Source organism: Nyctibius grandis, chromosome 5 (genome assembly GCF_013368605.1).
Source record: "Nyctibius grandis isolate bNycGra1 chromosome 5, bNycGra1.pri, whole genome shotgun sequence".
NCBI classification, from domain to species: Eukaryota; Metazoa; Chordata; class Aves; order Nyctibiiformes; family Nyctibiidae; genus Nyctibius; species Nyctibius grandis.
In genome coordinates, this window is record NC_090662.1 from 58890616 (window position 1) to 58907195 (window position 16580).

The 16580-nt window shown below is 47.3% G+C and overlaps 1 protein-coding gene across 5 annotated transcripts in view; it reads left to right on the forward strand.

Moving 5' to 3' along the window:
* Window positions 1–7864: 7864 nt before the first annotated feature.
* TCF20 (transcription factor 20) overlaps window positions 7865–16580 on the forward strand; it is a 135074-nt gene continuing 126358 nt past the window's right edge. For all 5 annotated transcript variants that reach the window (XM_068401961.1, XM_068401964.1, XM_068401965.1 and 2 more), the window contains exon 1: window positions 7865–8125. The gene's annotated coding sequence lies outside the window, so the exon portion shown is untranslated. The remainder of the gene's footprint in view (window positions 8126–16580) is intronic.

A 16580-nucleotide genomic window follows, 5' to 3' on the forward strand; every position in this document is an offset into this window, starting at 1 on the left:
GCACCCCTCACAGCTCTGCGCCATGGCCCAGGTGCCACCAGCACCTGTGAAGAGATGGGGACAGGACAGGTTCCCCTCCTTTGCATCCATGAAGTCTGGAGAAATGGCTTCATCAGATACCAATGTCTTGGCACAGGGCTGCCCATATGAGGGATAGGAGAGTGGCTGCTGAACCATCATTGGGTCAGACTGGCATCTGAAATGCAAAATTGGCCAGACGTTGGGGGCTGCTTGGAGCTGCCACCACTTTCTTTCACCCTTTGGAAACAGCATCTTATCTTGGGCTTGGGAAAATTTACTGTGTGTCCATGGTGAAAAAAAACCCTTTGCAGCACATGCTGCTCCTCTGCTGTGTCAGGAAGCTGATGAAGGCTCAGATACCGCTCTTTCTGTGTTTTGGGATTCTGTGGGGGTCAAGATTTGCTATCCTCAGTGAAGTATCGTTAAGAGTTAATAAATAAAAAAGGAGGAGGTCAGAGAGCACCAGTGACTACCTGATCTCCAAGAGAAGAGGAAAATGTGAACCTTCAGTGTCGTCTCTTGCTTGATTCTAGGGCAAACCAGTCTCCAATTACTGTCAGGGATAAAAAGTTTGTCTTAGTTTAGAAATGCAGGTTACTGTTAGTAACTAGTATGTTACTATGTACTTCACTATTAATAACCAGGCCTTTGAGCTGCCAGCCTGCTTTACAAGCTGTGGATCTGCCAGGTTCACAGCACCAGTGCTGCAACGACACAGCCACCTGGGGACAAAGCGTTATGGCACTTTGACAATACCGGGCAGGTTCCCATGAGAAGTGACACGGGAGGGCAAGTCATCAGCTCCTGAGGCAAGGGATGCTTAGGCAGGAGGGGACAGCTGCCACAGCCAGCACACCAGCATTGCCCCATGCTGGGAGGGAGTCTTTCTCCTCACCAGCTGATGAACCTCTTCTGGAGCTCCTCTTTTCCTTCAGCTCTCTGAAATATGTGGGTTGTGCTGTATGGCTCTAGGCCACATGAAGATCTGGATATACAGCTGGTAGGGCCAGGCAGGTCAGCTACCCTGCTTTAAGGAGTCAGAATGTAATTATCCAAATTGGAACAGGGTGAACATGGAAAAACTAACATATGGGCTTCTTCAAAACGTTATGTGTTTTAATAACCAGTCAGGGCCCCCGGTTTCTATCCCATCCGAAAGAGTTGTCTGCCTACAATTTTATGCAATGCTATCTGAGCACTTCCAGGGGTAATAATTGTACCCAAAATACCTATATTACAGTGAGCTTCCCTCCCTTGTCAGGGAATTAGCCCCGTAACGCCGCTAATGGTACTTTTGGCACTGACACGTGCCATTAAAATCAAATACTTCAGAAGTTCTTGCAAGGCTTAGTATGACGTTTCAGCTTCATACATGGAAAAATGGTGACTCAGGAGGTTAAACAACTTTTCCAAAATTTCAGATAGCCAGAGGTGAAGTCGGGACCAAAATTCAGGTTCCTACATTCTTATTTGTATCGGGTTGTCCAGGTAGGAGCCACTAGCTGGGTGAGTAGGAGCTGCTGAGCTCTTTATAGTTTAGGAAAAAAAAAAAAAAAGTTTCTTCCTGAGTCACCAGCACTAGTTTCTGCAGCACTTTGCTTTTCATTTTTGATTTCTCATGCAGGTTTCGATCAGGCTCACGTCTGCCTGGCTGAGGTCTGTTTGCTGAGGTAGCAGAGCTGCAGGAGAAGTTACTGCTCTCTTTTACAGAGGTATCCACCATTTTGGCAATAAGGAAAGCTCGTCAGAGCCAAATTACTATGGCACACCCAATTATGTATGCTGTAACTCCCCAAATAAATGTTTATGGAGGGAATGTGATGAGTTGCTGCCCATCCACCCCATAAAGTCTTCCTGACTGCTGAAGAAGTTCCAGAGCTTGTTGAGAGGGTTTAAACAAGGAAGAGCAAATGGCTGCGGCTGAGTCGCAAAGTCGCTGTCTGCTCGTGTGGAAGGGAGGCAGGGAAGTCCCTACGGTCCCAACAGTTAGACGCTGGAGAAGAAGGAGGTGTGAGGAGAGGTGATAATGCTGATAATTATGTGAATGGAAATGCTTGCCATTCTTTTTAATGTTTAAAGGAAACCACAGTTTTGAGGTGATGTAATTCCTGCTCCGTTGGGTTATTTATTCAAGCAGGGCTGCGCTGCGCTAGCACATGGGGAAGAGAAAGTAAAACTTCAGCTCAGCTTTTTCTCTCTCAGGATTTCTGTATGCTTTCAGACTCATTCAGGTCAAGGCAGGGTGTGAATCTGAAGTACAGCAGCTCTTCCAGCATGGCCCTCTGTACAGACCGCCCCTTTGCTAAGGAACGTGCAAAAGGCAGGTGGGGGTTTTGAAGAAACCAGCTTAATAGAAGGAGCTGTAATTCTTCTTCTTCTCTTCCACAAAAGATTTAAAATAATCTTGCTGCCCATAAAAATCAGGTTAGCTATTCTGGGTTCTTGCAGAGCTAAAATGAATGCAGCATCTCTCATTTCCAGTCATGATAAGTCACTAGATATCAATTCTTAATTGCTTGATTAATCTTGAGTTTTCAGAGCTGACAGTGCCTGCCCTAGCAATTAGACAAGAGCTACATTTAAAAGAAAGGAGAAAACACTTCCTTTTTTTTTTTTTTTCTTTAAACAGAGCCTGCAAGGTAAAAGTATGAAATTACATAGAGGTTTGTAACATATGTTGTCCTGAGAAAGATGGGCCATTAGACAGAGTGCAAGAGAAACAGTCAGAGGTTCATGATAAACTAGAGGGGTGTGATGAATTAATTTTAGCATATGCTTCAGCAATTAATTACAAGACTATTTCAAACCCAAATATTAGTACACTTATATTTGCTGCATGCTTGTGTGTGTTAAGCCATGTTTTTCATCTAAATAAATAAGCAGAAAGGTTTTCTTCATGAAGATCATGACATTTCTGTGTAGAGAAAGGCCATTTAAGGTCAACAGTTATGGGGGACTATACCTCTGTGTATGGCTGGTCTGGTAATCATCTCTGCACATGCCTCCCTAAAGGGTGGTGTTAAAAAAATGTAGACCAAATAAGAAAAGACATTCAACCCCCTTGTAGAACATTCATAAAATTGTTTGGGCTATTTTTTTCCCTTCCCCCCCCCCCCAGCAATGTGTATGTGGCACGTCCAGGATGAGCAGCAACATGGTCTATCAGCCCTTGCTTGGGAGGAACATACACTGTAAGGTCTCCTTTTCTGTATGACAGGCAGGCCAGAATATATGATGGCACAGTGTGATGTAAAGGTGTTATGGCTACAAGTTCAAGTTGCCTTTCTCTCAATGTTAGAAGAAGAACTTATCTTGATCTTGTCCCTCTAACTAAGGAATAATAAAGCCTCTGATTTTTTTTCATTCCAATTAACTGCTGAATCTGGATGCCACAGACTTCTTGGTAGAGGTAAGTGCTGCCCAGGACATCTACTCAGGGGTCTGTGTAATATGAGGGAACATTATGGTGACAACATTAAAACACAGGAGTGCCATCACTGCTGTCCTTACCAGATGATGAGCCAGTGACCTCTCAAGAAAATCCCAGTGGTAAAAGGGAAGAATTCTGCCAATATACACCCCCCCATATACCCCCAATCCCTCAGAATACAGCACTTCTTCCGTGGTTACCTGCTGGAACTAAGCATGGTTATTTTGGTCTACAAGTGTCTCCAGCAATGGTGTAGAGAAGGGAAAGTTTCCACCATGTACTGGGCTGAGACCTACTGCTCTGCAGATGTCCCAGTCAGTGGGCAGTTAAATGATCCCAAAGCATATCGTCCTCATCTAATCCCTTCCTGCAGTCGGGGTTTCTTAAGTGGTTTCTTGTGTGCTTCGCTCCATCCAGTCTTGTGTGAATCGGGTGATGGCAGCTCCTCTGGGATGCTGTCTTGCAGTCTTGTAGATTAATGTTTCCTTTGCCTAATTTAATTTACATTTATACCATTTACACTCTCTCAGACAACCCTAAACAGTCTTTCTCGCTCCCTGGTGCTTCTGCACCCCTGAAGTTCTGATATGCAATTCCCGTGATGCTCTTCACAGTTGTTATTTGGCCAACCTACATGTGCTGTAATCCCTTCCAGCTTTTTTTATCATTTTGTGTTTCTCTTTTTTTTTTATTTCCCTCCAAGTTGTTGACATCTACCTAGCACCAAGTTGTCCAGAACTAAACATGTCTTCAAACTGCAGTCTCACCACTATATTAAAAAAATGGGACTATTGCCTATATCTCTGAGAAGAGGTCTCTGCCTTTACAACCCCAAATTAAATTAACTGCATGATTTTTGCTGCCATATCACATTGCAAAAACATATTAAATCTGCTGTCTACTGTTTCCCTGAGGTCTTCTGGTATTTCTGCTTTCAGTGCTTGAGCACAGATGATTCCTCTCTTCACCTCAGATTCTGTCTTTCAGTTGCTCATATGTTGTACCTACTGCCTTTTTAGACACATGGGATCAGTTAGGGTTCCTCTTTGAGGAACAGTAGTGTGATTCCTTACACATGAGTAAATTCTCTCTGTTTTTTAGCATGAAATAGTCTGTCTCCACCATTTTTCCTCCAAGAAGTCCTATGATAATCTGTCTCAGTGCAATTAAAAGGCACGTCACTCCTTTTGGTTTCCAGATTTTCCTATTTATAACTGTATAGAGCGCTGGCCTGTATGCTAATAATCTGCCACAATCTGTTTGAACGTCGCATACTGAGAATCACGGGTTGAAACTCTTTTTCTGGAGAAAGGGAAACGCTGTTCTTTCCTTAGGAAGTTTCCGTCCCAAATGTCAAGAATACGGATTAGCTTTTCTTTGGTGGGGAATGACGTATTAAAATGTTGCTTTGTGCTGGAGATGTGTTTCTATGAGTGGCTCAATGCTCTGAAATTAACTTCCCTGGGAAATTGCCACAGAAATTGCATCGTCCTCATTTTCTCTGGTATAAACACAGAACAACATGAATAGAGGAAAGGGAAAAAAAACTTACCTCACGAAACCAAAACACTTTGCTCCATGCATCGTTTTTTTTTCCTGGGGAGAGAACAAGAAAAACAAACCCTCCTTGTGACAGATGTTAGTCAGATCAGCTAATGCAGTCCTAGAAGGTACTTGCATATTATGTTCATGAAAACAGTATAAGAATCGATAGAGCACAATACATTTTATCATATTCTATTTCACAGATAAGAGAATCTGGAAGAATCAGTTAAAACAGGCAAGACATTAAAAGTAGAAGTGGTGGTGTAGTCGTGATGGTCTAAAGATCCTAGGGAAGCAAGGTTTGTGGTGAAAGGTAAGATATTTTATTAGATCAACTGATAGCTCTGCAAGAAAGAAACAAGCTTTTGGGCTCAGGGTCTCTTTATCAGATCTGACAGAAAGCAGCAAAATTCAGACTAACTACAGGTTAGATGCAATTGCTCTTAGTTTAATCTAATTATATTAATCAATTTGACCGCCTGAGAAAAAAAAGGAGTACCTATGGAGCGGAAAGGGGTGTGAGCAGAAGTGACTGATAGGCTGCTGGTTCTCTGCTGGACCACTAGAGAAAAAGGGTTGTTTGTGCTGGTGACAAAGGGAGAGGTCAGCAGGGAGGCTGTAATGTGCTAGGAAGGAAACGTCTCTGTTAAATCCATGAGCTTTAGTATCTAGGGATTATAAATTTTAATTCCGAGCTTTATCTTTTGGGAACATTTTGTAGGTCTCCTTTGGGATAAGGATTGAGGGGTTCACGTTGTTGCTGCTGACAAATACTCTCCTAATGATGAGTACGTGTTTCTGTCCTTTATCGGCTGGCTGTACGCGCTCGTTCTAAGACAGCAATTATTTAGCTTCATTCACGTGGTTTCTGTGGGGGTATCTTATGTGCAGGATGAAGTGATGAACTGTAGAGATCTGGGACGAGTACATGCAGGAACAAAGAATTTTGGCAGTTTTGCTGTGGGAGGAAGGGCATTGATTATGCTGTCTGTGGAGCAGTACCGGCGTATTTCACGTTTGATGCTCTGGCAGTATCTGGTTCTGTTTCATGTGTTTTCATCTGCGGATTTGCTTCCTGTAATGAGCTGGGAAAGGGAGAGCCTGAAGGTTAGGAGAAGAGGCACTGGGAAAAAAAATCTCTCCGAGACAGTAATTTAAAAGATTATTTTATGTGTGGATTTTAGCATGGAATATTATCGCTGTCAGGGACATGTGGTTGCAGAAGGGAATGCTACAGTAGAGACTCTAAAATGAAAAGCAGAAAAACAAATTTGCAGAAAGCTAATGTGGTCAGAGACTTTGCCAGTCCATGTTAATTTCAGTTGCACTAGACAAACACCAAATAAACCTTGATTCTGTGATAAGTCATTTTCTAAAATTGCTGTTGTTGCTGTTGTATATTTGTTGTAGTAAATTTGTATCTCTTTCACTGGAAGAGTGACCTTGCTGGATAAAGCAGATCCTCAGTGTTCCCCTCGGAGCAGGTTGGCTGAATCTCACAGCATCTTGGTGTGCTTTGGATGGCTGCTGGTCTTACTGCTTCTGCTTTATAGAGGAAGTGTCATGGTCTGTAGGTCCTTGTGTAGGTGCTAGCTTGCAGGGTGCCGTTTTTTAATGTCAATTGTAGTGCCTAGAAAGCTGATGCCAGCATAGGAGCAATCTTGAGACTGACTAGAGCGGCAGGGAAGCTGCTCATTTGAATCTGTGGTTGCATTTGATGGAGTCCAAGGTTTTCTGAGCTGTCCGCATTTCTGATAGAAATGTCATCTGTGTTTCCTATATATGACCTGGCTTGCTGGTGTAATGTTTTTCAGACTTGGCTTGTGAAGAAAAATGGCATATTGGGGCATTAAAGAAATGCAGAAAGGTGATCTTTCTCTGCCCCCCACTTAGAGTTTGGCAAACAAAAGGGAGATGACTAAATGCTGTCTGAAGAAGAGAGCTGGATGCTTGCTGCATGATGTAGCAGATGCGAAAATTTAACATGGTTCAAAAAAAAAAAAAAAAGAGACTGCATGCACTGAAGAAAAATCCTTTGGAAGCTGTTAAATACAAAGACCCCAGCTGTGGGTCGGTAAGTGCCTGACCACAAGGTCATGGGGGATGCTTCTGGACCAGTGTCACGGTCTGCTTGGTGAAGCCAACAGCCTGTCTTAGGGTTTGTCTGTTCAGCACTCTCGGAGGCAGGATGCTGATCTGACTCAGTACTGCTATATCTCTGATCGCTTCTACAGAAAACGAGGGGTTTTCCTCTCTTTTACTGCGAGCCCCAACTAGAACGCACATAATTACGTTTTTATTTACTTTCCAGGCTGCTGCGGCAGGCCCAGGCCCATGCATCAGGGCCCGAAGTGCAGCAACAGCAGCCTCAGGAGGGGAACAAGCCCACTCTTCGGGGGTCCGTTTTACCCACTGCCCCCCACCACGCTAAAGGTGGCCGGCGAAGCCCCTGCCCACCTGACCCCCCCTTGCCGCCCCGCAACAATCCCCAGCCAGGAGGCGGCCGTCCCTCTAGAAAAGCCGGCGCCTGCCCCGAGGCCCACCGCGGCTCCCCTTCCCCCGCCGCCTTCCCGCCCCGGAGCGCGGCCTGCGGGGCCGGAGCAGAGGCCGATCCCACGGAGGCTCCGGGGGAGGGCGGGCCCGCGGCACCGCCTCCCCTCAGGAAACGGGGGCGAGAGCACTCGCTCCCGGGGGCGGGGGGGGACACGACGGGCGCGGGGGCCCGGGGCAGCGCTCTCCCGTGCCACCTCCCCCTCCAGGCAGCGCTGTGAGATGCCAGAGCCCTCCTCCGCGCCCGGCCCTGCCGAGGGAGCCCGCCCCGCCCGCGGCTCCTCCTCCTCCCCCGCCGCTCTGCCAGCAGCCAGTCGGGCCTGAGATCCGCGCCCGGCTGCGGGGCCTGCCCTGAGCGCCGGCGGAGAGGGGGCAGGGGAGTTGGGGGGAGAAGGGAGTAAAAACCAGCAAGAAAAAGCCCCGGAGACCGAGCCCGCCGCGTCACATGAGCTGACAGGATCCGTACCCGCTCCCATCCACGCAACAAAGAACCACCGGGAGCCCCTCTGCCCGCCGCGGGACAGGACGGGGCGGGGCGGGACGGGGCTGCCATGGGACCCTGAGGGCCGGCCCCCACAGGTAAGCGGCGGCCGCTACGGCGGTTGCTTTGCCCGCCTGCCCGCCTCACCGTGCGCGCGGGGGGGGCGGGGGTCTCACCCTGCCGGCGGCGGCCCACGGCGGCGTGGGGGGGGACTGGCACTCCCCTTCTCCTGTTCCCCGCCCTTCCCGTTTGTTCTGAGGTGACTTTTATAATCTCTTGGTTTTGTCCCGTCCCCCCCCCGCCCCCCGCGGTATGTGCGGCGTTTACGGGAGGTTTTGTTTGTTTTTAAGCGGGCCGTACCCCGAGCTCCCCCCGTGCCCCCCGGGGACGGGGCGCTGCGGGGTGGGGGGGGGGCACGACACCCGCCGCCCTCGCGTCTCGCGTTCCTCGGCCGCCTTCCCCGCGTGTGGAGGTTGGGCACCTCCACGCCGGTGCGCGGGGGGCTCCGGCGACCGGACCGGCCGGCGACGGGGGACCGGGGCGGTCTGTGTGGGGCTGCCGAGAGCGCTGATGCTTCCCGCAGGCCGCCGCGCATCCCCTCGCCCGGGTTTCTGTCCGGCTGTCCGTGTGCGGCCGTCGTTCATCTCCGGTTCCTTCATATTGTTTTCTCTTTACGGCGAAGAAACAGTTAATGCCGTGTGGTTTTGTGCACTGCCTCCCCCCTCCTTCCCCTCCCTTCTCCCATCTCCCCCCCCATTGAACCAACACATCGTGACCTTTCTGGCTGTTAAGAAAAATATTAAGGTGATCTTTACATTTGTTCAAGCGCCATCCCGCTTACGAGCTGCCTTTCCCAAGCCGGATTACTGGTGGTGGTGGTAGGCAGCTCCTCGCCCACCCGGGACTTGCCCACTGGGACGGTGACTGGAAGCCGTTGACAGCGGCGGTGACACGCACGTGTGTGACACGCTCCTCCAGCGAGCGGCCTCGCAGCCACCGAGGTTTACAGCTGGAAACTCCCGGTGGGAGCCCAAGCAGTGGTGTGGCGAGACCTGCCGGCCGTTGAAAAATACCCTGGCAGGGCTGGCGTCCCAAACCTCTTCTTGTTTGGGAAGCGCTGTGCCCTGGTTTGCTGTGTGTGGGTGCTGAGAGTGTGGTGCTGGGAGGGGTGTTGGGGGTGTAGAGGTCAGGAGAAGTTTATGAGTAGGAGAAAGAGGGTCCTGGGGAGGTGGGCTGGGGCACCAGGAGAGGCTTGCAGGGAGCTGGGGTGGCACAGCAGCAGGCTGGAAGTCGGGGAGGAGCGGGCAAGGGGAGAGCACAAGTGATGGGAACAGGGGGCTGTGGACAGCCTGGGCAGGGGGCTCGGCCCCACGAGTGCTCTCCCCTCTTTTTGTCTATGGCGCGGTGCAATGCTGCTGAAGGGAACGGTTTTATGTGTGAGGGTGTTGGTTTGGTTTTTTCTTTTCTTTTTTTTTTTACTTTTATTTTTGGCCCACAACCCTCTCTGCTGTGATACAAAAATAATCTACTCCTGGGCACAGCTAGCGTCTTCCTTCATACGCCAAGCGGCCTCCTGGCTTGAGTCTTAACGCAGGCGCCCGTTAACCCTGGCTCTGTTCAACTGGGAGTGTCCCTGGGAAGGAGTCTTCTTCCCCTGTGTGGTTACTTGGCTTGTGGGGATGGAGGAGAAACCACAGTTCCCTTTCAGAGGAAGGTGCTAGGCTGGCCTTGATAATCGTGTTAAATCTCTGCTTTTAAGTTAAAATTAAAAATAAATAACGCTACAAAGTGAGGAGGAACAAGCCACCCGCTGCCCTCTGTGTGTCCAATGCCTGTGAGGGCAGAAACAGCCCCAGTGAAACCATTTGTGTTCAGGTGGTGGGACAGGACTGTGGTTCAAGCAGCAGGAAACAGATTGCATGCCGGGGAAGGCTGTGGGGAGAGGGGAAGCTGAGGAGGTGTAGCACCTTCCAGTGCAGCTAATGTGTCCCAAGATGTTTCACATCTCTTGCTGCAAGCTTTGGAAAGAAAGGGGGTGCATGAGTGAGGAAGTTGGGCAGATACTGCTGTCAGCCTCAACTGTTTAAAGACCACGAGTTAGCCTGCTCGTGCCGCCCCCACCCCAGCATTTTTAAGGAGTGGCATTGGGGTCCTTGTTGGTGCTCTTCAGGGTGAACCAGATTTGCAAGTTTATGCATATCTTCGTGCAGACTTGGAACTGGAGTTTATATTTAATGAAAGCCACAGATTTTATGTAGTGTTAACTTCAGTTAAAGCAGCAAATTCTCCAAAATATGGGGCAAAGCTATGAAAGCAGGCAATACTGATTTTAATCGCTCATTTTTCCTCAACCCCTTATTTTTCTAAGATTTCTGTCCTGAGTTCCCTCCCTTTGTGGGGTGTTTCTTGGTTGTGATGGGGAACAGAAGAGAACTTGTCAATATCCAGCTCAAATTCTGCTGATTAGTGCTGAAAATATGACTGATTTTTAATGTAACCGTCTGTGTCACGAGGGCCTGGACTGGGACCCTGACAGTTTGTTTTGCGTGGGTCATTAGCTGCAGTAGAAGACTAATGACTGTGGCTGACAACTTATGTCTTCACAAAATAGGAGAAAAGATTGGCTTTTCCCTTGGATGGGAGGTTTGAAGTGAAAGTTCATCTGTCCCTTCCCTTCCAAAAAATGTACAGCGCATTTTTGAAACTGAGTCACCAGGTACAATTTATTTCAAGTATTTTTAAGCTGTTACGAATTTGATGCACTTTGGCTGCATGCTCACTGGAAATAATAAGAGAGTCTTTCTCAGATTTGCCCTGGCTGGGCTCAAAAAGGTGATGAACAAGTGTCTTAAGGATGGGACAACCGCCACATAATACCCTCTCTGGAGAGGTGGTATAGGAGCAACATAAACTATCCAGCCCCATCTTTAGGGGCAGGTGAGGTCGGAAGCAGGAGCCCTGTGCTCTGGACAGACTGAGAAGGGAGCGTGCAAGGCTCTTGTCCATCAGCCAAGCTTGTGCCAAGGGCCCTGCTGCCTCCTCCCCGACAGACCAGCGTTACCTTTTGGCTCTCTGAGCTGTACTTCTTGAGAGGTGTAGCACAGGATCGGATATGTGGTGTGCGGGGGACAAATTCCCTCCAAAGTCACTTTGTCATGGAAGTCATAACAGGGATGCACAGTTTCAGGAATGATTATTATTGTCTGATGACCTGGACAGGATTGTGTAATGATACTAAGAGATAAAAGGTTTTATATACCATAAACTTGGTTCTTGCTTCAGGGTGAACCACAAGGCTTTCAAAAATGTATGAGTTTGATGGCTTTCTGGTAATTGCAAATAGGTGCAAATGTTAATCACTTGAAACAAGTCCTTAAAAATAAGAAGACACAGATGCAGGCTATAGGCAGGAAAGTGAAAGAAGAGCTAATTGCTATTTTTTGGTCTATTTTTAAAATCACATTTAATCCTGCATATATGATTCTGCGAGTGACCCAGCAGCTTCAGCAGTTTATTAATTTATTTAAAACAGCTTTGTAGTTCACCTTGAAAACCACTTCCTGCCATATGGTTGTATTATTTCCCTATGCCACGTTTTTTGCTAATTATCAAGACCATTTGCTTTAAAATAGGTGTTTTTAATTTCACAGCCTTGTCTGCCTCTCCTGCTTGATCCTGCCCTGGAGTCAAGAGGCTGTGTCTGTTCATTCTCCATGGCAACAGGCTGTGATTTACTTATTTCAATTTAATTAAAAAGCAGCTATCAAATTCTACGCATCTTATATGTTCCTTATATTAGAAAAATATCAGTGGATCAGTCTCCACAACAGATTTACCAACCTCAAAAATAAAATTCTCAACCTGAGCCGCTGGTTTATTTCCCAGTCCATCCCCTTTGGAAGGGTTTAGGAGAGGGGGGAGCGCTGTGGCCTGTCCTCAGGTGGAGCAGATGGGGGCCACTGGACTGGGGTTGTGGTAGGGGTTGAGTTCTGGACTCCCATAGCATTGCTGACAACATCGGGGTGCCTGTTTAAGCCGCAGGACTACCTGCTCAAGCCCATTAGGTCGCCTCTCTCCTCCTGCTGTCGTGTGGCTGTTGGGAGGTTTTGGAGCTTGATGGGTTGGCACGAACACCCCAGAGCTTGCATGGAAAGGGGAGCGTGGGTTGCTCTGTGCGTGGACTCCTGCTTGCTGGGGCAGGTGCTTTCTGCAGCAGCTACATCTGCTGAGCCTTTTTTGGGGCTAGTGCGAGGTTGCGATGCCGTTGCAGGCTGGGGGGAAAAGGGCACAAGTATCAGTAGGCACAAACATCTGTACTTGCTGCAGTGAAAATGCAGAAAAAGGCAGTTCTGCTAGAACTGTTACTGTGTTTATCAGCTCTCCCCATGTGAGATATTGTACAAGTCCAAATCCTTTGGGTTGTGTTTTTTTGGTTCACCTTGAAGCCTGTCTGTTTTTTGATGCGTGCATGATAAGGCTTTTGGTTTTAAGCTGGTCACAGCACAGAAGCCCACAACATCCTGTTGGTTTAAGCATGCCTGGTATTTGTATGCAGGCTAGAAATGAAGGCCTTAATCCTAAATTAGTTTTCCAAGCACTGTGGTTGTGCAAATACTGGTTTGTGTTAGTCAGGGATAAGGAAACGTATGGGCAATGACAGGCGGTTGTTGGCTAAAGAGAGGATGGTGTCAGGAAAGGATCTTGGGGGTAGATGGAGGAGCGTGGTGAGTTTACTGACCTACGGGTGTTAGGTTTGGTAGTAAATGGACGGAGTGGAACCAGTGTAATTAAGGGGTGCCAAAATTAACACTCCTTTTGTCTTCAGTACCAACCCCCCAATTCTTAATAGGATTACTTTCCCTTGAAGGGACTGTTCAGATGACTCAGCCTCTGGGGTACCTGTGTGCCAGTGGTGTTTTCTTCCTGGGAGAAGCTGGGCCTGCTGGGTTGTGTAACTAGTCTCAGGTGCTATTTCTGAGCTCTGCTAATGTATGGAAGAAGAAAAGTTGGCGTGCATTCTTATTAAGCCTTAAGGAGCAATTAGCATCAGAAGAGTGCCTGTAACAAAACTGCACTTTTTTTTTGTTTGTTTTTTCCTTTAGTGTCGCTACTCCTGGTGCTTTTCCAAAGTCACTGCTGGCAATTTTAACAACAGACTTAGCTTCTTGCTCCTCCTAGCCAAGGCAAATCCAGTGAGGCTGTGGCAGAAAACGTTAGACTCCCTCCTGCCTTGCTTGTCTTCATCAAGTAAAATTATATACGGAGTTTCTAACTGCAGATTCTTGGTGATCATGCACCAACTGGGAAGACCCAGTCCTCTTTGAGTCTGTGAGGTTAGCAGTTAAGCATGTGTTTCCTAGTAAAGCGAGCATGTTTTGTCTATGGGATGCTGAGCGGTAAATCTGAAATCTCATTATGTTGTTCCTAATAAAAATAGAATAAAACAAAGCAAAACCTCAAAGCAAGCTTTTGTTTGTTACTGTATTTAAGCAGATACATTCAAAGAATTTATATCCAACTGGTAACGTCCTTAATTCTTTATTGCTGGTTTTACTAGGTTACAGGCATGATCTGTATTCCTTAAGAGTTCATCTGTTCCTCTTGCTTATTCAGCTTTGAAGTAGACCTCTCTGATATTAATTTCTGTATAGCCTGTAACCTCATCTATAAAATGAAGGGAATACTTCATACAGGCAGCTGTGAAGTTACATTTATTGTCTGTAAATTGCTTTTAGTAATTGAGCAGAGGAGGTGGAGAGGAATAGAGACAGTGGAATAATATGGGCTTGTGGGGTTTTTTTTGGTGTGTTTTTTTTAATTGAAAAGAACTGCATTATTTTTGTTCATCTTATGATGTAGAAGCTGAAGGAGAAAGAAAAATGCTGTATCAAGAGCACCCTGAAACTAATTGTTAAGTTTGTAATGAAAACGGACATTTCTGAGCATAGTGATGAAGGCAGCCATCTTGTTTGATAATAACAGAGTCCAATTTAGAAACAGGCACAGTTATTACTAGAAATCCTGTAGTACCTCTCATATTCCTCTCTGGTTTGGGTCTGTTCAGTTTTAGTGTCGGTCTACCTACATGGCTGCCTTCATCACCCGGTTCAGAAATGCTATTGGTAGGCAGAGCCTAATAATAGGTAAAACTCCCCGTTTTAAGATTAATAGCAAGCACCTCTATTGCAGGCTTTTCAGCTGGGCCTCTTCTTTTGTGCTGACCAGTGTACTTGTTGGGTGAAACCGCAGTTTCATGTGGGTAAGGATGGATTTTCTTGCTGTGGCTGAACCAATCTAACCACTTGCTCCTTCTAAGAGGGGTGTTCATGCCTTGCTCGTGGCTCCGTGGCCATATTTGTTGCCTTGTGCCCACTCTGGTGCTAAGTGGATCCAGCTTGTTCAGCTTTCAGGAAGCTGACTTGCCCAAAAATATAAAAAGAAGTGAATAGTTTTCTCCTGGGACAGAGAGCTGAACCTGCTCACCAGGTTCAGGCTAGTATCAGAGCTGCCACACAGGAGGGGCGAGATTTGTTTTGCCAGCAGTGAAAGGTAGGGAGTAAAAGAAAGGTGGAAGTGGGGCCCCCCTTTTTTGGCAGCAGTGAACTATTAGCCTGGTTCAGCTGTAATGTGAAACCTCGCCCTCAGTCTTCATTTTCAGGTCCCTCCCTTCCCCTCCGCTCCTCTCATTCTTTCCCCGGGATATACTCGTGTGCCTCCAGATGCTCACTCCATTCCTGAGCAGTATTTTCAAAAGGGGAAAAAAAGGGAAAAGGTTGAGTTTCACAGCCTCTGCAGTAAGAGACACACCATAGTTCCCAAGAGCCCATTGCTAACAGCTCATTGCTATAAGCCTAAGAATTATTATTATTACACTCATATATTATTATTAAAGGGCTCAACAAATAGTAGCCATAACCCTCATCTATGAGAGGGCAAAAGGAGGCTGCCTGAGGAGATAGCATAGGCTGAGTTTGTGAAAGAGCTTCCCCAAACGTGGTGATGGCAGCCTCGGAGCTGGTGGGACCAGGTCCTCCCTGAGGCCTGGGATAAATGACAAGGGCAGGGAAATGTCTGGAGAATTTTCTGCACGCCTGTGGTGAGCCAGGCCTGAAGTTGGGTACCATGCTGTCTGTCTGTCTCTGAAATGTGACTTGCTGTTGCTCCAGGTGCTACTGCCGAACTAATTTTCAGGCACCAGCAGAAATTGGGGAGGCCTTGCGGGACACTGCTGTGGTATTGCAGAACTGTGCCGTCCTGCCCTGGGGGTGTGATGAAGCCAGGGGTGTGCTGAAGGTCAGGCTCCGTGGGAACTGGCCGAGGCGAACTTTGCTTCTGCTGACCAGCGTGAACAATGTTTCTACCTTGGCTTTGCTGTTGATGTATCGGTGTATCTGCATCAGCTCTTGCTGACTGCAGGGAAGGAGGGATGTGCCACCTAACGAGATGCATGCCCCAGCGTCTACTTAGCAGGGGCATGGTGCAGGTCAGAGTGTGCATTTGGGAGACTAGATGGAGGCGTCTGTTGGCTTACGGTGACTGCTTTGTGGCTAAAGGAGCAGATCCTGTGTCTGTCTGGTGAATTTTATACAGCATGAAGGTGAAGATGATGTCAGTGAAGAGTAGTGTGCCAGAAGCAGCAGGATGCAGCGAGCCTGTGCACGTGTGGACCGACCGAGCGGCCGTACGGGGTGGGAGGGGCAGGTTGCAATCGCTGTGGTGCACAAATTAGAAATGTTTGTGCAGCCGTTTTCAAATAAGGAAAGCAGGGAGGGACGAGGGAATTTGCTCCAACTTGAGAGTTGTTAGAGATTTGTTTCGTGCTGTACTGCAGTTGGTTGGGGTTTCTTTTTAAGCATTTCAACCTAAATTCTTCTTGTTGGTATGTGAAGACATTATGGCAAGAGTAAGATTATTGTTGGGTTGTGTTGCTTTGCATGGTAAGATTATACACTGGGTGGCTGTTACAGTGGATTTGTGTTCCAAGGATGGAGTGAATAAAGGAAAGAATCAGTGTATTGATATTAAATAATGGTGCCACTGGATATGCTGAGCACAAAGTGTCTTTGTTTTCAAGGATATGTTTTTTTTTTTTAAATCTGACACACTTATAAACCAGCTGCAATATTTTTTTTTAAAAGACACATTTATAAGAGAGAGGGCAATATAGAAAATGCTGTAAGTAATCTCATTGAGAAGTATGTTTTTCTTCCATCCCCTTGCACATGCGTGCAGCCTCTGGGGAAGATGTTAGTGAAGGAGCTGGATAATCAGTGTCTTCTCCGGAGCTGCCATTGTTCTGATTGATGTAGTGGGTATTAGCTGGGGGATGTGTACAGATGCAGGGGCTGTCTGGGGTTTCATCTCTGCAGTCTCCCCCTTTTTTTTTTTCCCACTCCTTCTGGATAGAGATATGTATCCTGGCACTTTTGTGTTCCACCTACATCTCTTTCTCATCTCTTGTAAATACTTGCCAGTTTCTTTTGTTGTTCTTCTGGCAAATCTTCAGTTGTGCTTTTAATGGGTAACTCTCCTTCTGTGCTGCTTAACCTGGCT